This window comes from Macaca fascicularis, chromosome 11 (assembly GCF_037993035.2).
Source record: "Macaca fascicularis isolate 582-1 chromosome 11, T2T-MFA8v1.1".
Lineage (NCBI taxonomy): Eukaryota > Metazoa > Chordata > Mammalia > Primates > Cercopithecidae > Macaca > Macaca fascicularis.
The window spans coordinates 113,080,624-113,105,279 of record NC_088385.1 but is presented as its reverse complement, the minus strand read 5'-3'; the positions used below and the strand labels follow the sequence as shown (position 1 = coordinate 113,105,279).

General features: G+C 41.0%; 1 long non-coding RNA gene and 1 pseudogene across 2 annotated transcripts in view; one reads left to right on the top strand and one right to left on the bottom strand.

Moving 5' to 3' along the window:
- LOC135966321 (uncharacterized) overlaps positions 1-23,755 on the top strand; it is a 67,452-nt gene extending 43,697 nt beyond the window's left edge. Inside the window, exon 2 of one of the 2 annotated variants that reach the window (XR_010579564.1) lies at positions 22,645-23,755. This is a non-coding gene — a long non-coding RNA (uncharacterized lncRNA). Of the gene's footprint in view, positions 1-1,550; positions 1,762-22,644 lie in introns of those variants that run through there. The other variant, XR_010579565.1, reaches the window with a different exon arrangement.
- LOC107126688 (thyroid receptor-interacting protein 11 pseudogene) lies at positions 9,546-10,265 on the bottom strand (annotated as a pseudogene).
- Positions 23,756-24,656: the final 901 nt, after the last annotated feature.

Sequence of the window (24,656 nt, the reverse complement as noted above, 5' to 3'; positions counted from 1 at the left end):
TAGCTCCTGGGTCACCTCCTCCAGGAAGCCCACCCAGCTCTCAGTCAGAGTAAGGCTGAATTTCCTCTGTGCTCCCACGTTTCTGTATGCTTTCCTTTCTTGGAGACTTCCTGGCAAGGTAGTCTAAGAAAAGTGTTTATGTCTGCCCTCTGATCTCATTTCAGCTCTTTGGAGGGATTTAATTTTATTCATGAGCCTATTCTTTAGTAATAAGTCCCTCCCTCCCTCCCTCCCTCCCTTCCTTCCTTTTCTTTTTCTTTTCTTTTCTTTTCTTTTCTTTTTTTTTACATGGAATTTCACTCTTGTCACCCAGGCTGGAGTACAATGGCATGATTTCAGCTCACTGCAACCTCCGCCTCCCAGGTTCAAGCGATTCTCCTGCCTCAGCTTCCCAAGTAGCTGGGATTACAGGTGCCCGCCACCACGCCCAGCTAATTTTTGTATTTTTAGTAGAGACCAGGTTTCACCATGTTGGCCAGGCTGGTCTCAAACTCCTGACCTCAGGTGATCCACCCATCTTGGCCTCCCAAAGTGCTAGGATTACAGGTGTGAGCCATTGCGCCTGGCCAGTTTTTACTTATTTCTAATGGACAGCGCATGGCTGTTCAGAATAAAGACTGCACTTCCCAACCTCCCCTGCGGCTAGTATGGCCATGTGACCAAGCTATGATATAGACAGAAGTGATGTGGGAAACTTCTAGACCCTTAGCCAGAGGGGGTCTGTCTGCTTTCTCTTTCCTCCTTCCCTGTGGCTGGAAGGCACATATGGTGGAAAACCATGGTAGATCACGTGGGTGATGGCAACACTCTGTATTAGTTTGCTGAGGCTGCTGTAACAAAGCACCACAAACTGCATGCTTAATCAATGGAAATTTACTCTCTCACAGTTCTAGAGGCCACAAGTCTGAGATCAAGATGTTGGCAGGATTGTTCTGAGGGAAGGATCCATTTTGGGCTTCTCTCCTTGGCTTGTAGATGGCCATCTTCTCCCTGTGTCTTCATGTCGCCTTCCCTCTGTATGAGTCCAAGTCCAAACTGCCCCTTTGTAGAAGGACTCCAGTCATATTGGATAGGGCCCATCTACTCCAGTATGACCTCATCTTAACTAATTATATCAGCAACGACCCTGTTTCCAAATAAGGTGGCATTTTGAGATACTGGGGGTTAGGACTTCCACATATGAATTTTTAGGGAGGCACAAATACAACCCAGAATAACCTCATAGTGGAGGCTGCATTGCCCCGATGACCTTTCAGGGCCGAAGGCCTTATTCCCACAGCTGCCAGCTCTCAGCTATCAGCCCTCCTGAGAATGGCTCTCAGCTAAAGGGAGTCTTCCAGTCCAAGGCCACACCCCTTCCCAGGGACAGCGGTATCCAGTGACTAGTCTCTCTCTGTGTGTATCAAGACCCTGCTCCGTTATCTCAATTCGGACAACTCTGAAAGGCCACCACAGCTTCAGGGCTCCCCTGGGCCTGGCTGAGGCCTTGGTTGTGACTATATCACAGCCCAACTCTGCTGCTTAGTCCAGCTTTGTACCTCTTCCCACAGGTGTTCATCCTGAGAGGCGCCTTCAATGAGCTTCCTGCATGTGGAGCTCCATCCTGAAGTCGGCTTCCTGGGAAGCCCGCACCGCAACATACCCTAATGACCCCAGAACGGTGAAAAATTCTATGTCTCTGATCCCCGGGGGCTGCCATATTAGCCCTGTACTGTTTACACCCAGCCTGTGATGTGAGAAGAAAAGACACTTCTTCATCAACCGTTGGTGTTTTCAGTCTGTTGTTTCAGCAGAGTCTATATCCTAAGTACTTGCTGGAGGCTGCAGGGAGGGATTAACACAGAGAAGGTGGTTGCACCCAGTGAGCTCTGATGGTCTTTCTAGTCTGGATTTTCCAGGATTCCCAGATTCCGTGAACATAGCATACTGGGCAGCGATCCCCAAATCTGTCTGTGCATCACTAAAAAATACTTGTTTGGGAGTTTATCCCAGACCTCCAAAATCTCTATGGTCACGCCCAGATGGTCCTGATGCAGCCAGCTGGGGCAGCCTCTATGAGTGGGATTTGGGAGGCACTGGTGTGTGAGAAACTCAGTGAATTTTGATTGGGAAACTTAGTTCCAGCTCTGAATGTATCTCTTCCTAGCTCTGCTATCTTTCTGGGTTTCAATTTCCTCATGCCTAAAATAGGACTAAGTTATTTGAAAGTCCTGTGCTCTGCCTCCTATAGAAAGTTGCACGAGGCCAAATTGAGCCCAGATGAGGGGTTCTGAAGGGTCAGGAGAGCTGTCTAAATACATGAGGTGCTATTATCATTATTGGTATTGACGTTAAAAGGCTGTTTTGGTCACAGGTTGTGCGAACAAATACTTGACAGATGGTGCTTCCAGAGCGCTCCCAGGGGCCTTGTTACTGGGGGATTTTCCACTGAATGCAGTCCTCTTTCAAAGTTTTTGTTTTGTCTTGAAACCAGAGAGCCAGTGAGAAGCCTTGGTTAATCCTGGATGTGGCCTGAGCAATTCAACTAGCGGAGCATGGGGCAAGCCTTTTATCTAGGCCTCAACCTTTAGTTGACCCGGGAAGAGAAACGCTCAGTCCCGAAGACAGCTGTCCACAGTTGACCAAATGTGAGCTGCAGGCTTATTGCAGTTCCCAGAAGTCTCTGGACTGAGCTGAGCCACTTTCTCTGCCTTGTCTAGATATGCTTTGTTTTGGGCAGGTGTGGAGGGGGCAGAGGGAGGGGCAGAGGGAGGGGCAGAGGGAGGGGCAGAGGGAGGGGCAGAGGGAGGGGGAGAGGGAGGGGGAGAGGGAGGGGGAGAGGGAGGGGGAGAGGGAAGGGGAGAGGGAGGGGGAGAGGGAGGGGGAGTGGGAGGGGGAGTGGGAGGGGGAGAGGGAGGGGGAGAGGGAGGGGGAGGGGGATCATAGCATATTGCAGTTATAGGGACCTTAGAACCATCTAATCCAACTAATCTTCATGTTGGTAATCATGACACAAAGCCCAGAGAAGCTTAGTATCCTGCCTAATAGCATGCAGAAAATTAGAAGACAGCTAGGAACAGAACACAGGACTTCTAACCTCTAGGCCTGGGGCTGTTTACCCACCCACAGAGGCTGTTTACCGCAGCTACCTGAGCACCTCAGCTGAGCGGGGGAGTGGGGGAAGGACTGGACCCAATTCCACATCTCAGCGACTGGTTCTCCCTCTGGTGTGGCAGGGCCCTGTCAGAGGTGACTCTCCACAAAAGCAGCCACAGTGACCTGGCTGACCCTGGCTAACCCGCTTTCAAATGCAACGGAAAGTTGATGAGGGTCTGATTTCTGCCTCCAGGACTGTCCCGACCACTGCCTGAAATTCCTCCATTAACACCCCTCTTTGGGGATGCCTCTCTAGGATTTCACTATTTAGAATGTGCATACCCCTGGGAGCAGCGACACTTTTGACACTTCCATCCGCTCTGCCTGAGCAGGTCCTGAGAGAGTCAAGCAGAAAGCATTTGGGGGTGTGGTGGGTTGGGGTGACAGGAGAGGGTGTAGAAGCGAGGACTTGGGTTGTGGAAAACAAACTTTTCTACCCATACTCTGGTGACAGCCTGACGGCTCTGTGGGCCTGGCCCCTGCCCGGACGAGGGGTCATGTGCCCTTCTCACCTGATAGTCTTGACCTGACTTCTAACTTCACCGAGGCAGCCTGGGAAATCCAGGCTCTCCTCGGAATTTCATCTGCCTTTGACTCCGCTCACAGAGTTGAGGTAAGGGTTTTGGGGGGCACCGCACCTGGGAGCAGGAGGTGCTGGGAACAGGGGCCCAGGCAGAGGGCCAGGTCTCCTTCCGGTCATTTCTGGGGCATGGAAGGCCTCTTGAGGGTTTTTGCTTAAGGCTTCAAGTTGGCCTTGGCCAGAGTGCACAGTTGGTGCTTAGCGGCTATGATGGCCATGAGAGGGCTTGGGGAGGGAGTCTTTGCAAAGTCAGGGAAAGCCCTCCTCATTCTTGTGTGATTTCAGGGGAAAAGAGGAGCACTACCTGACCCCTAAATTTGCTCCCTCTGTTGCCTCTGCCTTCTCACAAAGGGATTTCTTTGAAAAAATAGGGTCTGACAAAAAATAGCCATCTTCCCATCCTAACGGTGGAGTAGCGCTCCACCGCTGCCTCCTCACCCACTCCTCCAGGGAAAGGAAGACTGTTGTCTATTCATTTATCCCTGCCCTGCCAATCCATTCTCTGTTAAAGGCTGTTCTAAGTCTGAACCTCTTGAGAGTGCGAAGAGCTGGTGGGGCAGATCCAAGTGAAGAAAAGGGAGCATCGCGGAGGCCTGGGCAGGGTTCAGGAGCAAAAACCGTGACGCCCTGAGACTACCCACAGCTGGAAGACTTACCTCTCCTAGGAATGCAAGGAGATTCGGAGAGGCTGTGGCCATGAAAAGGGCTACAGGGTAAGATCCGAGGACACAGAAACTGCACTTCTCACCCTCTGGTCTTTGCCGGTGCTTCCCATGGACTGTGCCCAACAGAAAGCCAGAGGTGAGGGGAGCCCAGGAGATGCAGTCCCCAGGGCTCAGCCTTCCAAGACCAGAGAAAGAACAGAGAATGGATTGGCGGGACAGGGATAAATGAATAGACACCAGAGTCTTCCTTTCCCTGGAGGAGTGGGTGAGGAGGCAGTGGTGGAGCGCTACTTCCCCATTAGGAGTGGGAGACAGGCCAGGTGCGGTGGCTCATGCTAATAATCCCAGCACCTGGGGAGGTGGAGGCGGGCGGATTACGAGGTTAAGAGATTGAGACTGTCCTGGCCAACAGGGTGAAACCCTGTCTCTATTAAAAATACAATAATTAGCCAGGCGTGGTGGCACGTGCCTGTAGTCCCAGCTGCTCGGGAGGCTGAGGCAGGAGAATCACTTGAACCTGGGAGGCGGAGGTTGCAGTAAGCCGCGATCGCACCACTACACTCCAACCCAGCAACAGAGCGAGACTCCATCTCAAAAAATAAAAAATATAAAAATAAATAAGGAGTGGGAGACAGAGGCCAATTTTGGCGCTACTCCACAGGTACAGAAAGCCCCCTTTATCTGTGGGTTTGCTTTCCACGGTTTCACTTACATCAACCACAGTTCCAGAAATAAATGATTCATGTTTGACATATGGTCAGAAGGTCAATAGCAGTCTAACGCCACGTCACGATGCCTGTGTCATTCACCTTACTTCATCTTATCATGCAGGCATTTTATCATCTGATGTCTTCACGAGAAGGGTGAGTGCAGAACAAGAAGGTATTTTGAGGGAGAGGAGAGAGAGACACACCACATTCACACAACCCTTATTATAGTATATTTTACAATTGTTCAATTTTATTTTTAGCTATCGTGGTTAAGCTCTTAACTGGGCCTAATTTATAAGTTAAACTTCATCATAGGTGTGTATACACAGGAAAAAATGTAGTACTGCATATATAAAGTTTGGCACCATCCACAGGAATGTATTCCCCACAAATAAGAGAGGAAAGACTGTAAATAAGTCAGGAGTGAATAAAAAGCCCTATCTATCTATCTATCTATCTATCTATCTATCTATCTATCTATCTATCTATCTATCTTAATCTATCTCTATCGTGTATATCTGTCTACAAATTCTAGAAGAAAATCAGACGCCGTCTAGAATAGCAGCTAAGTGCAGGCTTTAGAACCAGGTCACTGAGTGCTGGCTGGGCCACTCACCAGCTGTGTGAGTTTGAGCTGTTACTTTACCTCTCTGAGGCTCCGTTCCCTCATTTTGCAGTGGTAGCAATGGTGGCTGGGAGAGTCAGATGACTGAGTATATGCAAGGTGTTTAGAACAGCTCCTGGCACGTGGTAGGCAGCTATGTCAACAATTCTTTTTTTATTTGTTTGCTAAAAAAATTTTCTTATTGTGAATGAAGACATTGTCAACTTACATATATCATTTTTATTTGGAGTATATTTTCACCTTACAGTGGTCTTGAGAAATTAAAAAATGCATTAACTTTAGCTCTATACATAACACAACTTAATATTAAGGTTGGTTTGGAAATTTCCCACATTTAGATATTTCCCTGAAAATCAAAAGACAATTTATCAGTTTTACATAGAAAAATCTTAATAAGTATTTAACTTTTTAATAAGTTAAAAGATAAAGACTGGCAAATAATCATAAATGTCAGAGCATTAAAGCAGCATTTTTTCCATAGGAATATATAAAATAAATATTACCTATACTTACTCAATATTCACAAAATTAAAGATAAATTTTTGTTGATGGAAGATGTTTTAAATACTTTGATATGTGGAAAAACTTCATTATCTTTAAAAATCAGGTTCAAATGCTTTTAAGTTTGATGCATGATAGCATTTTCTAAATAATTCTCATTACTCTTCTGTCCCTGAAGACATAGCTTTTCCCCCCATCTATTGATTGGATAAGGATTTTGATAGTTTCTGTACTCTTTTTCAATTAACCATTAAGAGGTTAAAAGAAACCAAAGGCTTTATTTGGGGGAATACTGGACGTTTTAGTTGGCTAGTTGAAAAGAAGCCTTTCCTTTTTTCCTAAGGTTTTGTTTAATTTTGTTTTTTCTTCCTTTCATTTTTTAAAAATCAAGAATGACAGGAATGAAAATTCAAACAATTTGATCCAGAATTATGCTAAAATTAAATTCAACGGCTGGATGAATTTTCTACTACAGTATAGAGGTTGAAAACCATTAGGAATGTGGTGAAAAACTATGGCAGGGAAGGTGGAATTCAACCACAAATTCTGAGTGGATAGAGAAATAAACAGAAAAATTACTGTAGTTAAAATGTTGCAGTTAAATGCACTGTTAGCAATGTCCTACTGCCAACATTAGAATCATATGTTTCATCACTGTCTGGTTACTAAGATGGTTCTGTGAGCAGGTGGTTCATTTCTGACACAACAAAGTTTCAGAAAAATCGATGTGTTATATCTGGTTTAGATTATTGAACACTAAGTATGCATACCAGTCAGCTATAGTTTCAATGACACAATGGAAACATTAGGTAGTATAGCTTTAGGACAAAGTCACATACTTATTTAAATAGCAGCCATTTAATATCACGCTCTGTGATGTTTAACTATGCAATTCACCCACAACAGCTTTTAAAATTATGTTAAACTATGGGATGAGAGGGGGACACGTTGTTTCGGTCAGAGAAGGAAATACTAAAAATGTCACAAAAGGCATTTCAAAAATGATGACATACTACCTAAATACCATGCATATCTTTTTCAAATTAAAAGAGAAAACTTTTTACAAATTCTATTTCTTAAAAATAAAGGACTGTGTGTGTGTGTGTTTTTAACTTAGAAACTAATATTTCATTTGCTCCACACTGAAATGAAACTTCAATGGCAAGCAGCAAATAATGTAGAATAGTCAGTGAAAATATCTCTGCTAGGAGCGTATGAAAACCAAGGAGTACGCTGGGCACAGTGGCTCATGCTTGTAATCTCAGCACTTTGGGAGACTGAGGCAGGTGGCTCCCTTGAGGTCAGGAGTTTGAGACCAGCCTGGCCAACATGGCGAAACCCTGTCTCTACTAAAAATACAAAAATTAGCCTGTCGTGGTGGTGCACACCTGTAATCCCAGCTACTTGGGAGGCTGGGGCAGGAGAATCACTTGAACCCGGGAAGCAGAGGTTGCAGTGAGCTGGGATCATGCCATTGCACCCTAGCCTGGGCAACAAGAGGGAAATTCCGTCTCAAAAAACAAAACAAAACAAAACCAAAACCCAAAAAACCAAGGGGTAACAACTCATAGAGAAATAATAATGGGCAAAAAACCAAGAGGAGGCAGCTTGACAGTTCTAATATAGAACTTGTATGACCACTTTCTTTAAAGTATACTAAATAAAGAATGGCAATATAAATTAGTTATCCAAAGAGATAGAAGACATTCTGAAGCAGCATTCTCAGTTACTTCATTTTTCAGAAATAGAAGTTTCACCCATCAACGTCTAATTAAGAGTTCTAGTCTTCCAAATATATTAGAAAGTACAGTTAATCACAGCAAAACTTGCAAGCAACCAAAAATAGTTCTGGCCTGAGCCAGGCCTATTTACATATTTGAATTTGTCTCATTTTCACCTTTCTTTGTTACATAAATGTTTCTATTTTAAAGGCATATAGAAATTTACAAAATTTGCAAGAAATGTCTTTTTAAAAATGTACAACTTCAACTAATAAAAATATGAATATCCAGATACAGTTAGGTTTCAAGTTAGGATTTTTTTATGATGGGTTTATAAAAAATTGAGGAAATACTCTCTTCAGTTTCAGACATCTGGGTACTAGTGCTATCAAAGGAATTTCACTGCCCTCCGTCGCTACTGTGATGAGAACAGTTAGGTCTCGGATTGCTATACCTCATATATCAGGAAGTGGCATGTTCAGTGATATTGCTAATTATACTTATGTAGATGCAGCTGTATGGTTTAACACTTATATGAAAGTTGTATGAATTTGTGTAAAGAAACATGTTTTAAGATGATGTCTTTAAATAGATATCGTAGCTGTTAAAACTAAGTGATATATCTGCACTACATATCCAACAATAAAAAGGAAAAAACTAGTGATACATCCAAAAACTTGGATGGATCTCAAGGGAGTTACGCTGAGTGAAAAAAACGCCGGTCTCAAGAGGTTACATACTGATTTCATTTATATAACATTCTTGAAATAACAAAACGACTGAGATGGAGAACAGTTAGTGATTGTCAGGGATTCAGGAAAGGGATCAGGAGGTGGCTACGATGATGAGAGGGTGACACGGGATGCTTGTGATGGAAGTGTTCTGTATCTTGACTGTGGTGGTAGTCACATGAATCTACAGCCAGGGCTGGGCACGGTGACTCATGCCTGTAATCCCAGCACTTTGGGAGGCCGAGGTTGGAGGATCACTTGAGCCTGGTAATTCAACACCAGCCTGGCAACATAGTGAGACCCCATCTCTATTTAAAACAACAACAACAAAAGAATTTACACACATGATGACATTACACAGGACCAAATACATACTTCATCTCAGGGCACCGATGACCTTCCAGGGACCATCTTGTTGGCCTATTACCACAAAGTCCTCTAAAGATGATCACTATATGCTTCAGATCAACTTTCCACACTATGCGGAGAAGCCACTACTAGTATTTTTTTATTCTTCATTAAAAAAAAAAAAAAACTCTCTTGACAAACCACAATCTCCAGCTTAAATGGGCTTGGAAATCACAGAAGGAAATAGAAAGCTAACATATAGCTACTAGTATTTTTGTCTGTCTGTATTTTTGTAAATTAAGATGAAAGATAAATCAAATGTTCCTAGCTTAAATTAGGTCAAATCAGAAGGAATAAATCAGATGATATAGCAAACACTTCCTCCTGACACCTGCAATTTCTAAAAGCATTAGGAATATTTTTATTAAATTCAGAGGAAGCATTAACTACAAATAAATACGTGACGTTTTTTAAAAGGCCACTTGGTGATAAAGTACATATCTATAGTGTTCATGGTTTCTTTAAAGTGCTAGACTGTCTCTGGCTTGAGAATCTTCTGTTGTTTCACAAGGTCTTTCAACACAGCTCCAGCGTTGTTGTCAGGTAACACTAGCAAAGGTGTGAATGTGGGCCAAATATCTGAGATGGGTTTCAAAAGAAGATGCTGGGGCCCACCAGGTCCAAGTCCAGCTGGGTTAGTAAGAGGTACACCCGCTGAGTGAGGAGCCAAAAACGGATTTACATCTCGTCTTTTACCCGACCTGGATTCTGCTGTATCTTTAAAACTTTCTGGTGCATTTGTATCTAGTTTTCTCCTTCCTGGTGAATCTAGAGGTTTCATATCATGAACAGAAAGCTTTGGTGGTGGAACAGATGAATGAGATTCTGTTTCTGGAAATTTAAGAAAAAGTTCTGAAAAAGAACTATTAAGCACAGATTGCTGATTTGGTCTCAAAGGTGTGTTGGGAACACTTTTTGATCCTCCTTCAAGCCACCCAAGTCATCCACCTGGTAACACTACCCTGATCGTCATGAAACAACTGCTCCATCTCCTCCCTTCTGACACCCAGGATGCTTCCCATCAACCGGAACATGTCAAGACGCTGATTTTTTTGGTGTGTGGAAATGACTGATGAAGAGGTTTCTCATTAGGACTTTGTCCACTTTTCCTTCTAAGCTGTTTGCTAAGTTCATCAATTTCTTTTGTACATCATCCAGCATTTCTTATCGGAACTCATTTTGTTTTTTAAGTCCTTCAATTTGTTCTTCTTTTGGATCTGACTGTTCTGTAAGTCTTGATGCTGAATTCAATGCAGCATTTGCTTCATCCAAACCTTCCTGTGATGATATCACTTTTCCTTCCGGATTTTCTGCCTTTTTCTTCCATTCAGCTATAAGCTGTTTTTGCTTTCCGAGTTCAACAGAATACATAGCTTTTTCCTCTTGCTGGAAATGCTGTAGTACCATCTGCAGGTTGGCCAGTGACAGAGCATACTGCTTTACTTGTTCCTGAGAGGCAGAAAGCAGCAGCGCAGTTTCATCCCTTTGCTTGGAGACTATATTCAATTGTTCTTGCAATGACTGTACCTACACATTGGCTTGATGACTTGCATTTTCCACTGCATTAGAGGACGAAACCGGCTTTTCCTCCAATACTGTGACTTTCTTTCTTAGTTTAGCCTATCTTCTGTGGCCAAAGCTTCATGGGTATGAGAATCTTCTGATTTTAAAAGATGATTACGCAATGTCTCTAGCTCCTGGTTTGACTGAAATTCTTGGTCACGTAAACGTTGAACCTTTCTCTGTAGGGCAGTGTTTTCCCTTTGTTTTTGTTTCAGGGCCAACATGACTTGGTCTCTCCTGTTGAAACTCAGCTGTCTTCTCCTGCACTGATTTAACTGCATTTAAAAGCTGATTTAACTCCCAGTCTTGCTCTGTTCTTTTTCTTTCAGTAACTGTTCAAAAGCAAGAGTCTTCTCCTTCACTGAGTGGCTCTCAAACTCTTTTTCTCGCAGTATCTAGAAAACTTCATGTTAGTCTCTTGTAACGCTTGATATTCTGTTTCCTTTCCCCTGGAAGTTTCTACTATTTTTTCATTTTCTCCTTTTAGTTTGCCAATGTCCATCTCTAGAATTAATATTCTCTCCTTCAGGTTTGTTACTGCCTGCCTCAAAAGTTCATTTTCATTTACTTTGTTAGTGAAATGTTCATTGGAAGAAAGTAATTGATCACTTTTGGCTTTGAGGTCTTTTTCCTTAAGCAACTTTTGCAAAACATCTTGTTTCTCCTTTAGCTGCTTAATTTCTGAATTGGTTTGTTCGTGTTCTTTTCTTTCTAGCTCTGAGGTGGCAGCAATCGAATCAGACAATCTGTGATTATTTTCCTGGAGAGTTCCAATCATTGCATCTTTTTCCTGTAGTGATTTTCTTTGCTCTTCTACCTCTTGCTGAAGCAATTCAGAAGATTCACTCAACACATCAGACTTACTTGCTCTAAGAGACTCTGCTGGGAGTAAGCAATGACGCAGAAGACAGCTAAGGTGAAATAATATCAAGTTTTCCTAAAAGAAGATCCTTGGTATTGGAAAGCTGCCCAGTGCCGTGCTGAACTTGTGTGAATTCCTGCCCCAGATTTTTGAATTTGGTTTCATTCTGCTCATAACTTTGAATCAGGCCGGTATAGTTCATTTGTAATTTAGAATTATTATTGCTGTCAACCAAAACCTGTGCCTGCAGTTGGTGAAGCTCTTCCTGAAACTGGGCTGACTCGTATTGCATATTTTGTACTGTGGTCACCACTTGCTGTTTCTACTCTTCCTTTTTTTTTTAACTTGCTGTTTTAACTTGTCACGTTCTTGTAGAAGCCCCTCAAACTGATTACAATTAACACCTCCAGCCTCATTACCAGTGCTGGATGTCTGTAAAACTGCCAGTAAAGTCTGACATTTCTGACTTAGTGTATATATTTCGATGTCTTTTTCTCGAATGATACATGATAAATTCTGAGCAGTTTCTCTAAACGTATCTTGGTCACTACTTTCAAATCTAGTGGACAATTTTTTATTTTCATCTTGCAGTTTGATGAGAGCTGCTTCTTTGGCAGCAACTATATCCATCATTTTGTGATATTCTGTTTTTAGATGGCTATTTTCCCTAGTCTTCTCATTCAAAACAGCTAATACCTATTCTCTTTCCATAGTATAGGCCTGCAGTTGCTGTTGAAGATAAATAACATCTTGAGTATAGGAAGTTGAAGAAATTCTAGCATGAAGAGCTTGTATCTCCAAATCTTTCTGCTGAATAATCTCAGTTAGTTTACCAACTTCATCTTTGGACAACTGATCAATCTGTTTAGTTGAAGATATATTCTTTTCATTTAGAAGTTTAATCTCTAGTTCTCTTTCTTTTATTCCTTTCACTGATCTTATCTAAAGATTTCTGGACAAATGGATACTGATCATAAAGAAACTAAGGACATTTTGTCATCTAGTTTAGAAGAGCAGAAGCAATTGACACAACTTTTAAATGAGAAATTTTTATTGAAAAACTTAAAGATATATTCTTATCTTTAAGTTTTAATTTGGCAGAAAATCTGGAAGGAAAAGTGATATCATCACAGGAAGGTTTGGATGAAGCAAATGCTGCATTGAATTCGCATCAAGACTTACAGAACAGTTAGATCCAAAAGAAGAACAAATGGAAGGACTTAAAAAACAAAATGAGTTCCGATAAGAAATGCTGGATGATGTATATAATTTAAGTTATCTTTAACTTAAAGATATATGCTTATCTAAAGTTTTCTGGACAAATGAATACTGATCATAAAGAAACTAAGGACATTTTGTCATCTAGTTTAGAGATAAATCATGCTTTTCACTTCCATTTTCTATTTTAAGGCTCTGAACTTTTGTTTCTTGAAAAATATCAGAGTTACCTGTTTGAATGTCTTGTCTTTCTTCACGGAACTGGATTTTGATTTGATTGTTTTTTGCAAACTCTTAATTTCCTCATCTGTCTCTAAAAAGAGCTGGGTGTGTGTGGTGTTCATTTGCTCATGCTGGTATCTAAACTCATTCATTTCCTTCTTCTGCTCTTGTAAAGACTGAAGTAGTTGCATCTTACTCTGGTTTTGATCTTCAATTATCTTTTGATGATGTTTAATTGCCTCTTCAAGATGATCCTTGATTATGATCAGTTGAGATACCTCAGATTCTAGTTCAGTAATACTATCAAGGGTTTTAGGATCAGTCACAGGTGTGGTTCAACTCTGCTGTTCCCCGAGTCGTTCCAGTTCTTCTTGCAGACGATTATTTTCTTCTTTCATGGATCCAAGACTTCTGTCCTTTTCCCATATGGTCTGCCTTAAAATTTCATTTTTTCTTAAGGCCTGAGAATATTTATCCAATTGCTCCTGCAGCTTTGAACTTCTTTAAGTTTTTCAATAAAAATTTCTCATTTAAAAGTTGTGTTAATTGCTTCTGCTTTTCTAAACTAGATGACAAAATATCCTTAGTTTCTTTATGATCAGTATCCATTTGTCCAATATTCTGTTTGGGTTCTGCTATTTCAATGTCTTTCTTTTGATTGAGTTTAATTAAATGCTCATGTTCCAGCTGTAAGGCAGAGGTATTCAAATTACGTGCATTTGACAGTTCTTCAGTGGTTTTCTCTCATGTGTTTACTTCTTCCAACAGCCTCTTTACAGCCCGACACAATTCTGCTTCTTTCCCTCCTTTTTCCATTTTTGGAGTCTCCACATTGGTGATTTTTTCCCAGAGAAAGCTGATTGTTAGTAGCAATAGATTCTTCCCAAGTGATGCCTCACATCTTCACATGCTGAAACTAACTTTTCATTTTCCATTTTGACATAAAAAACAACTGTCTTTAAATTTTCATTGAGCTGTTCTAATTCTGAAAGACTTTGCTTTAAGTTTCTGACTTTGGCTTCTCTTTCTTTAAGTAAGTTGTCCTTAAAATTACTACTAGAGTCTTGATTTAGAGACTGAGTTAACTCATTCCTGACTCTAGGAAGCTCCTCCTCATTTTATCTAATATGCTTCTTAAGTTCCAAATTCTCCTGGATGCTTACAATTTTTTTTTGTGTGTGATTTATTTAGCTTATCTACTAAAACTTCTACTTTGTTCTCAAGTTTCTGGTTGGTTAAATGTAAATCATTTAGGGCCACTTCACTTTGAATTAACTTTTCTTTCTGTACATCCAACTCTTTAGGAATGTCCATTTTATCATCTTCAAGTTGACGAACTCTCTTTTTTTCATCATTTAGATCTTGTTTCAGTTTAGTGATGGTGCTATCTCCTTCATTTTGTTGTTTTGATAGCTGATTTTTTATCAAAATCATGTGCTTTGTAGTTTCTTGATTTTCTCTGTCCAATTCTTCTATCTCAGCTATCAGTATTTCCTTTTCACTAATACTCTAATTGAGTTCTTGTTCCTTTGCCTCCAAATTAAGTCTTAAGTCATTTAATTCTGAATGCAAACTTATGCCTCTTGTAGCTGTACTTTTAATTACTTCATATTCATTGTTGGATTTTAAAAGTGATATCTGAAGTTCTTCCTTTTCTTGACTCAGTAATGACTTCTCTTTTTCTAAAACTTTGATATACATTTTAAGTTTCAGATTGTCTTCAGCAAGAGTGTTATCCTGGTTTAAACTACTCAATCTCATTATTTCATTTTTGGCATCAGACAGTGCTTGTTGTACTCTGAACACTTCTTCCACTGAGGCACACTGTGCAAGAATTCTTTACTTTTCTATCACAGTATCACTTTGCTTCATAGCATAAGACTGCAATTTACTACACTCCAATTTCAAGTTTTCACATTCTTCCATTATTTATCTCTTTTCCACATTTAGCTGTTCTTATTCTCTCCTCAAAATAACTCTACCATTTTCTGCAGAAGATAATTTTTTATTTGTATCTTTTATTTTATCCTCAAGCTCCTCAATTTTTTTTTGGTGGACTTCACTTTTTCTGTTTGTAGAGGTTGGATAGTTTTTGCATCTCATAGATTTTAGAGTGATCAATTTCTGTAACTCCAGAGCCACCTTGTTGTAACAGATTTTTGAGTTCTTCAATTCGTTCTTCATAGTCACTTAATTCTTCTCGATGTCGTCGACTTATTTCTGTTGGTGTGCTTTGTGCAGTACTGATATTTCATGTTGATGGTCATCAATTTCCTGACTTCGGTTCTGTTTCAGTTCCTTAATGATATTTCATAGTTTGCATGTTTCACTTTGGGCAGAGCTATGTGTTCTTTGTGCTTTCAAAGTCTAAGCAATATGCCTCCAATAGCCAACTTCAGACTAAAGCCTTGAAACTTCATTTGAGAGTCGGTTTATTTCTCGTTGGAACAAAATTATATCAACAAAGTCCACGTCATCGTCATGGAAAGCTGAAGAATGATAACTAATCACATAAAAGAATGAAGCTGCAGTGGTTGCTGGTACATCGCCAACTCCCGAAGGTACTGACTGAGTAGATGACGGCAGTTTCAGCAACTGATCCCGGAGCACAATCTGTCTGGCTTTAAGATGGCTGATTTCTACCTCTTTTTGTTGAAGTTGATTTCTGCAACTTGTAGAATTCTGGTTTAATTTGAAGCTCTGATGCTTCATATTTCACTTCCAGATCAGTAAAAAGTTTCTTACGCCTTTCATTCTCTTGATCTCAAGATTGAATGAATGGCTTCAATTTCCTTTGTCCTAGAATCAGGTAATTCTACTTCCACTTCCTCCCAGTCCTCCATCAGCATAACCTTTGTAAAGTTTGAAATCTGGCCAGTGAGGGAAGCCAGGCTGTCCTCGACTTGACCCAGAGACTGGCCCCAGCCGAGCCGAGGCTCCCAAGCCAGGACGACATCGCGGTGACTTTAGTGAACGACCTGGCCCGCTCGGAAAAGAAAGGTTTAGTGCTGTCGGACGATCTGACCAAATATCCTTGAACGCCTGCCTTCGTGAGACTAGTCCAAAACACTCAGGATTCGATAACACAAGGCGGGGTTCCTAGGCAACGCCGGCTCCGAGTTCTGCTTAGAACCGCAGAGGCCTGGCCTGAGACTTGACCAGGTGCCTACCTCTAGTGACACAGTCACCCATGCAGGGTTTCTGCTCATTCCCACGAATTCCCGCTGTCCAGATTGGGTCACTTCTTCCTCTGCTCTAGTGCGTTTCCCCAGTTCCGTGAGCAATGCCTGCCAACTCGACACCGGCCGCCATGACACTCGCCAACAATTCTTCCTTTTTTTTAAATTTTACTTTAAGTTCTGGGATACACGTGCAGAACATGCAGGCTTGTTACATAGGTTTGCATGTGCCATGGTGGTTTGCTGCACCCATCAGCTTGTCATCTATGTTTTCAGCCCAGCATACATTAGGTATTTGTCCTAATGCTCTCCCTCCCCTTCCCCTAACTCCCCAACAGGCCCTGGTGTGTGATGATCCCCTCCCTGTGTCCATGTGTTCTCATTGTTCAACTTCCACTTATGAGTCAGGACATGCGCTGTTTGGTTTTCTGTTCCTGTGTTAATTTGCTGAGAATGATGGTTTCCAGCTTCATTCATGTCCCTGAAAGGACATAAACTCATCCTTTTTTTATGGCTGCATGGTATTCCATGGTGTATATGTGTCACATTTTCTTTATCCAGTCTATCATTGATGGGCATTTGGGTTGGTTCCAAGTCTTTGCTATTGTGAACAGTCCTGCAGTATGTGTACATGTGTCTTTATAGTGAAATGATTTATAATCCTTTGGGTATATGCCCAGTAATGGGATTGCTGGTTCAAATGGTATTTCTGGTTCTAGATCCTTGAGGAATCACCACACTGTCCTCCACAATGATTGAACTAATTTACACTCCCACCAACAGTGTAAAAGAATTCCTATTTCTCCGTACTCTCTCCAGCATCTGTTGTTTCCTGACTTTTTAATGATCACCATTCTCACTGACTGAGATGGATCTCATTTTGGGTTTGATTTACATTTCTCTAATGACCAGCAATGATGAGCATTTTTTTATATTTTTGTTGGCCACATAAATGTCTTTTTCTGAGAAGTGTTTGTTCATATCCTTCCTCCACCTTTTGATGGCGTTGTTGTTTTCTTGTAAATTTGTTTATGTTTCTTATAGATTCTGGATATTAGAACTTTGTCAGATGGATAGATTGCAAAAATGTTCTCCCATTCTATAGGTTGCCTATTCACTCTGTTGATAGTTTCTCTTGCTGTGTAGAAGCTCTTTAGTTTGATTAGATCCCATTTGTCAATTTTGGCTTTTGTTGCAATTGCTTTTGGTGTTTCAGTCATGAAGTGTTTGCCCATGCCTATGTCCTGAATGATATTGCCTAGCTTTTCTTCTAGAGTTTTTATGGTTTTAGGTTTTACGTTTAAGTCTTTAATCCATCTTGAGTTATTTTTTGTATAAGGTGTAAGGAAGGGGTTCAGTTTCTGTTTTCTGCATATGGCTAGCCAGTTTTCCCAATACCATTTATTAAATAGGGAATCCTTTCCCCATTGCTTGTTTTTGTCAGGTTTGTCAAAGATCAGATTGTTGTAGATCTGTGGTGTTATTTCTGAGGCCTCTATTCTGTTTCATTGGTCTATATATCTGTTTTGATACCAGTCCCATGCTGTTTTGGTTACTGTAGCTTTGTAGTATAGTTTGAAGTCAGGTAGCGTGATGCCTTGAGCTTTGTTCTTTTTGCCTAGAATTGTCTTGGCTATATGGGCTCTTTTTTGGTTTTGTATGAAATTTAAAGTAGTTTTTTTCTAATTCTGTGAAGAAAGTAAACGGTAGCTTGATGGGAATAGCATTGAATCTATAAATTACTTTGGTTAGTATGACCATTTTCATGATATTAATTCCTCCTGTCCATGAGCATAACATTTTTTTTTTTCCATTTGTTTGTGTCCTCTCTTATTTCCTTGAGCAGTGGTTCATAGTTCTTCTTGAAGAGGTCATTCATGTCCCTTGTAAGTTATATTCCTAGGTATTTTATTCTCTTTGTAGCAATTGTGAATGGGAGTTCACTCATGATTTGGCTCTCTGTTTGTCTTATTATTGGTGTATAGGAATGTTTTTGATTTTTCCACATTGATTTTGTATCCTGAGACGGCTGAAGTTGCTTCTCAGCTTAAGGAGTTTTGGGGCTGAGATGATGGGGTTTTCTAAATATACAATCATGTCATCTGCAAACAGAGACAATTTCACTTCTTTTCTTCCTATTTGAATATGGTTTATTTCTTTCTCTTGCCTGATTGCCCTGGCCAGAACTTCCAATACTATGTTGAATAGGAGTGGTGAGAGAGGACATCCTTGTCTTGTGCCGGTTTTCAAAAGGAATACTTCCAGCTTTTGCTAATTCAGTGTGATATTGGCTATGATTTTGCTATAAATATCTCTTATTATTTGAGATATGTTCCATCAACACCTAGTTTATTGAGAGTTTTTAGCATGAAGGGGTGTTGAATTTTATTGAAGGCGTTTTCTGGATCTATTGAGATAATCCTGTGGTTTTTGTCATTGGTTCCGTTTATGTGATGGATTACATTTGTTGATTTGCATATGTTGAACCAGGCTTGCATTCCAGGGATGAAGCCAACTTGATCATGGTGGATAAGCTTTTTGATGTGCTACTGGATTCGGTTTACCAGTATTTTATTGAGGATTTTCGCATTGGTGTTCATCAGGGATATTGGCCTGAAATTTTCTTTTTTTGTTGTGTCTCTGCCAGATTTTGGTATCAGGATGATGCCGGCCTCATAAAATGAGTTAGGGAGGAGTTCCTGTTTTTCTGTTGCTTAGAATAGTTTCAAAAGGAATGGTACCAGCTCCTCTTTGTAACTCTGGTAGAATTCAGCTGTGAATCTGTCTGGTCCTGGGCTTTTTTTGGTTTGTAGGATATTAATTACTGCCTCAATTTCAGAACTTATGATCAGTCTATTCAGGGATTTGACTTCTTCCTGATTTAGTCTTGGGAGGGCATATGTGTCCAGGAATTTATCCATTTCTTCTAGATTTTCTAGTTTATTTGTGTAGAGGTGTTTATAGTATTCTCTGATGGTAGTTCGTATTTCTGTGGGATCAGTGGTGATATACCCTTTATCATTTTCTATTGTCTCTATTTGATTCTTCTCTCTTTGCTTGTTTATTAGTCTGGCTAGTGATCTATTTTATTAATCTTTTCAAACAAACAGCTCCTGGATTCATTGATTTTTTGAGGGGGTTTTCATGTCTCTATCTCCTTCAGTTTTGCTCTGATATTAGTTCTTTCTTGTCTTCTGCTAGCTTTTGAATTTGTTTGCTCTTGCTTCTCCTGTTCTTTTAATTGTGATGTTAGGGTGCCAGTTTTAGATCTTTCCTACTTTCTGATGTGAGCATTTAGTGCATAAATTTCTCTCTTAACACTGCTTTAGTTGTGTCCTAGAGATTCTGGTATGTTGTCTCTTTGTTCTCATTGGTTTCAAAGAGCTTCTTTATTTCTGCCTTAATTGCATTATTTACCCAGTAGTCATTCAGGAGCAGGTTGCTCATTTTTCATGTAGTTGCGCAGTTTTGAGTGACTTTCTTAATCTAGAGTTCTAATTTGATTGCACTGTGGTCTGAGAGACTGTTTGTTATGATATCTGTTCTTTTACATTTGCTGAGGAGTATTTTATTTCCAATTATGTGGTCAATTTTAGAATAAGTGCTATGTGGTGCTGAGAAGAATGTATATTCTGTTGATTTGGGGTGGAGAGTTCTGTAGATGTCTGTTAGGTCTGCTTGGTCCAGAGCTGAGTTCAATCTTGAATGTCCTTGTTTATTTTCTGTCTCATTGATCTGTCTAACATTGACAGTGGGGTGTTGAAGTCTCCCACTATTGTTGCGTGGGAGTCTAAGTCTCTTTGTAGGTCTCTAAGAACTTGTTTTATGAATCTATGTGCTCCTGCATTGGGAGCATATTTAGGATAGTTAGTTCTTCTTGTTGCATTTATGCCTTTACTGTTATGTAATGCACTTCTTTGTCTCTTTTGATCTTTGTTGGTTTAAAGTCTGTTTTATCAGAGAATAGGATTGCAACCCCTGCTTTTTTTTTTTGGTTCCTATTTGCTTGGTAAATATTCCTCCATCCCTTTATTTTGAGCCTATGTATGTCTTTGCATGTGAGTTGGGTCTCCTTAATACAGTACACCAATGGGGCTTGACTCTTGATCCAGCTTGCCAGCCTGTGTCTTTTAATTGGGGCATTTAGCCTATTTACATTTAAAGTTAATATTATTATGTGTGAATTTGATCCTGTCATCATGATGCTAGCTGGTTATTTTGCACATTAGTTGATGTAATTTCTTCATAATGTCATTGGTCTTTATATTTTGGTGTGTTTTTGCAGTTGCTGGTACTGATTTTTCCTTTCCATATTTAGTGCTTCCTTCATGAGCTCTTGTAAGGCAGGCCTGGTGGTGACAAAATCCCTCAAAATTTGCATTTCTGTAGAGGATTTTATTTCTCCTTGTCTTATGAACCTTAGTTTGACTGGATATGAAATTCTGTGTTGAAAATTCTTTTATTTAAGAATGTTGAATATTGGCCACACTCTCTTCTGGCTTGTAGGGTTTCTGCAGCGAGATCCACTGTTAGTCTGATGGGCTTCCCTTTGTAGGTAACCTGACCTTTCTCTCTGGCTGCCGTTAACATTTTTTTCCTTCATTTCAACCTTGGAGAATCTGACAATTATGTGTCTTGGGGTTGCTCTTCTTGAGGAGTATCTTAGTTGTGTTCTCTGTATTTCCTGAATTTAAATGTTGGCCTGTCTTGCTAGGTTGGAAAGGTTCTCCTGGATAATATCCTGAAGAGTGTTTTCCAACTTGGTTCCATTTTCCCTGTCACTTTCAAGTACACCAATCAATCATAGGTTTGGTCTTTTCACGTAGTCCCATATTTCTTGGAGGCTTTGTTAGTTTCTTTTCATTCTTTTTTCTCTAATCTTGTTTTTACACCTTATTTCATTAAGTTGATCTTCAATCTCTAATATCCTTTCTTCCACTTGATCGATTTGGCTATTGATACTTGTGTATGTTTCACAAAGTTGTTGTGCTGTGTTTTTCGGCTCTATCAGGTCATTTATGTTCTTCTCTAAACTGGTTATTCTAGTTAGCAGCTCCTGTAACCTTTTATCAAGGTTCTTAGTTTCCTTCCATTGGGTTAGAACTGCTCCTTTAGCTCAGAGGAGTTTGTTTTTACCCACCTTCTGAAGCCTACTTCTGTCAATTCGTCAAACTCATTCTTCTTCCAGTTTTGTGCCCTTGCTGGAGAGGAGTTGTGATCATTTGGAGGGGAAGAGGCTTTCTGCTTTTTGAAATTTTCAGCATTTTTGGGCTGGTTTTCCCCCATCTTCGTGGATTTATATACCTTTGATCTTTGATGATGACCTTTGGATGGGGTTTTTGTGTGGGGGTACTTTTTGTTGATGTTGGTGTTATTGCTTTCTGTTTGTTAGTTTTTCTTCTAACAGTCAGGCCCCTCTTCTGCAGGTCTGGTGGAATTTGCTGGAGGTCCACTCCAGACCCTGTTTACCTGGGTACCACCCGCAGAGGCTTCAGAACAGCAAAGATTGTTGTCTGCTCCTTCCTCTGGTAGCTTCATCCTAGAGGAGGCACCCACCTGATGCCAGCTGGAGCTCTCCTGTATGAGGGTCTGTTGACCCCTGCTGGGAGGTGTCACCCAGCCAGGAGGCACGGGAGACAGAGACCCACTTGAGGAGGATTCCACTTATATACCTTAGCAGAGCTTGAGCACTGTGCTGGGAGATCCACTGCTTTCTTCAGAGCAGGCAGGCAGGGACATTTACGTCCGCTGAAACTGTGCCCATGCCTACAGCTGCCTCCCCCCAGGTACTCTGTCCCAGGCAGATGGGAGTTTTATCTGTAAGCCCCTGACTGGGGCTGCTGCTTTCTTTCAGAGATGCCCTGCCCAGAGAGGAGGAATCTAGAGAGGTAGTCTGGCCACAGCCACTTTGCCACGCTGTGGTGAGTTCCCAACAATTCATTTTTATGAAGAACTAGCAAATAGTTGGGTAACACTTCCTAGCTAAAAAAAAAAAATTTGCTATTCACCAGGTTATGGGGGTGGGTCTCGGGTCTGCTTGCCCCAGGTTAGATTCAGTTTCTCAGTCAGATACCCAGGGGTGACCCTCTAGGGGATCTTTCTGGGGACTTTCTCTTCCAGTTCATTCCTTTGAAAATGGGAGGGAGTGATTCTCACTGGGGTACTAAGAATTTATCACCTCCTGGCGGGTAAGAAGGAGATATTTACTTAGCCCAGACCCAAAAAGGAAAGAAAAGGGAAGGGAAAGAAGAAAGAGGGGTAGGAACTGCAGCAAAAGGCACCAAAGGGGATATGTGGGACCCAAAGACAAGTCCCACGGGGGCAAGTGGATACTGGGTTTCCCCTCCCACTCCCTTCTGCAGGTCTTCTCCACCTGAACTGCAGTGTGACTTAGTGGGGTCAGCCAGGCCTGCCTCAAATCCCTCTCTGCCCCTTCTGAGGTGGCCCCTGGGGCAAGCCATGAAAAAAGCCTCAGTTTTCTTACCTGTAAAATAAAGACAATAACCCCCTCATTTTTCTTGTAGGGAGGTTAAATCCAATAAGGCATCTGTGGTGCTTGCTAGAGTGCCTGGAACAAAACGTGAAAGCAAAATTTGATCAGGAAAAATAAAACCAAGGGCCTTGAACAGACATTTCTCCAAAGAAGATACAAGTGGCCGATAAGCACATGGAAATATAATCAATATTATTAATCATCAGGGAGATGCAAATTATAACCTAAAGGAGATACACACACCAACACATGCACCCATTATTATTTTTAAAAAAGAAAACACAACATAACAAGTGTTGGTGAAGATGTGGAGACATTGGAACCCTTGTGCACTGTTGGTGGGAATGTAAAATGGCACAGCCACTGTGGAAGACAGTATGGCACCTCCTCAAAATATGAAACATAGAACCACCATGTGATCCAGCAATTCCACTTCTGAGTGTATACCCGAGAGAAATGAAAGCAGGAACTTGGAGAGAGATTTGCACACCCATGTTCGGAGTAGCATTACTCACAGCAGTCACCATGTGAAAGCAACTCAAGTATCCACTGAAGGATGAATGGGTAAACAAAAGGGATATATCCAACAAAGGAATATTATCCAGTCTTAAAGTGGGAGGGAATTCTTACCAATTCTATAGCATGGATGAAACCTGAAGACATTATGCTCAGTGAAATAATCCAGATACAAAAGGACAAATATTGTATGATTCCACTTATATACCTGTTAAAGCAAACTAAGTATGGCCTGAGAAGGACTCCATACTTTCCATATATTTGAGTCCTTGTGATGAACCGTAACCTAGCTTAATAGGCAGACAAAATTGAAAACCTAACTTAGTAGTATGCAACTGTAACACTAGTGAAGTCTTGGCCAATCCCAGTGGCTACACTTCAACCATTCAAACACTGCTGAGTGTTCAAACTATGTTTAAATAAGGCATATACTGAGCTGTAACCAATCCAGTCGTCCTGTACCTCACTTCTAATTTCTGTACATCATTTCCCTTTTTTTTTTTTTTTTGTCTATAAATCTTTTTCCACCAGGTGGCTGTGTCAGAGTCTCTGTGAATCTGCTGTGATTCTGGGGACTGCCCAATTCTTGAATTGTTCATTGCTCAATTAAACTCCTTTAAATTTAATTCAGCTGAAGTTTCTATTTTATTATGCCTGAGAGCAGTCAAATCTACAGAGACAGAAAATCTCTACAGTAGTTTCCAAGGGCTGGGGGAAGGGGACATAGAAAAATAGTTGTTAATGGACATGGAGTTTCAGTTGTGGAAGATGAAGAAGTTGTCGAGGTGGATAGTGGTGATGATTGCATAATAATGGGGATGTGCTTGATGCCACTGAACTGTACACTAAAAAATGGTTAAAATAGCAAATGTTATAAGATTTGACATCAAACAAGTAAAAGCAAATAAAACCAAGGAAGTTATCATAGCAATGTTATTAACAATAATTACTATTATTTTTCTGAAAGCAGATCCTGTTTATTTTCTTAACACACTTTTCTTCCCTGAGCCTAGCACGGTGCCAGGGTCTCAATACACAAAAGCTTAAACCAAAATGAAATACACAAACTGAAGAAGCAAAAATCCATGGTAGTTATAAGGATCTTCTCCCCTTCCTCTTCTTTGTCATCCTTCTTCATGCCCTTCCTCTTCCAGCGGGCAGGTCCTATGTCCTTTCACTGTTTTATTTTCAGGACCTAGCACTGTGCCAGTTCACTAGATTTTTCTTCAATGAATACCTTACAAAAGGCTATTCCTGAGAAAGGCTTGTCTCCTAGTTACAACAGAGAAATGCACCTTGAGGCTATTGACTTGGGCTATATAAATACAGCAGGGTGGCCGGGCGCGGTGGCTCAAGCCTGTAATCCCAGTACTTTGGGAGGCCGAGGCGGGTGGATCACGAAGTCAGGAGATCGAGACCATCCTGGCTAACACGGTGAAACCCCGTCTCTACTAAAAATACAAAAAACTAGCCGGGCGAGGTGGCGGGCGCCTGTAGTCCCAGCTACTCGGAGGCTGAGGCAGGAGA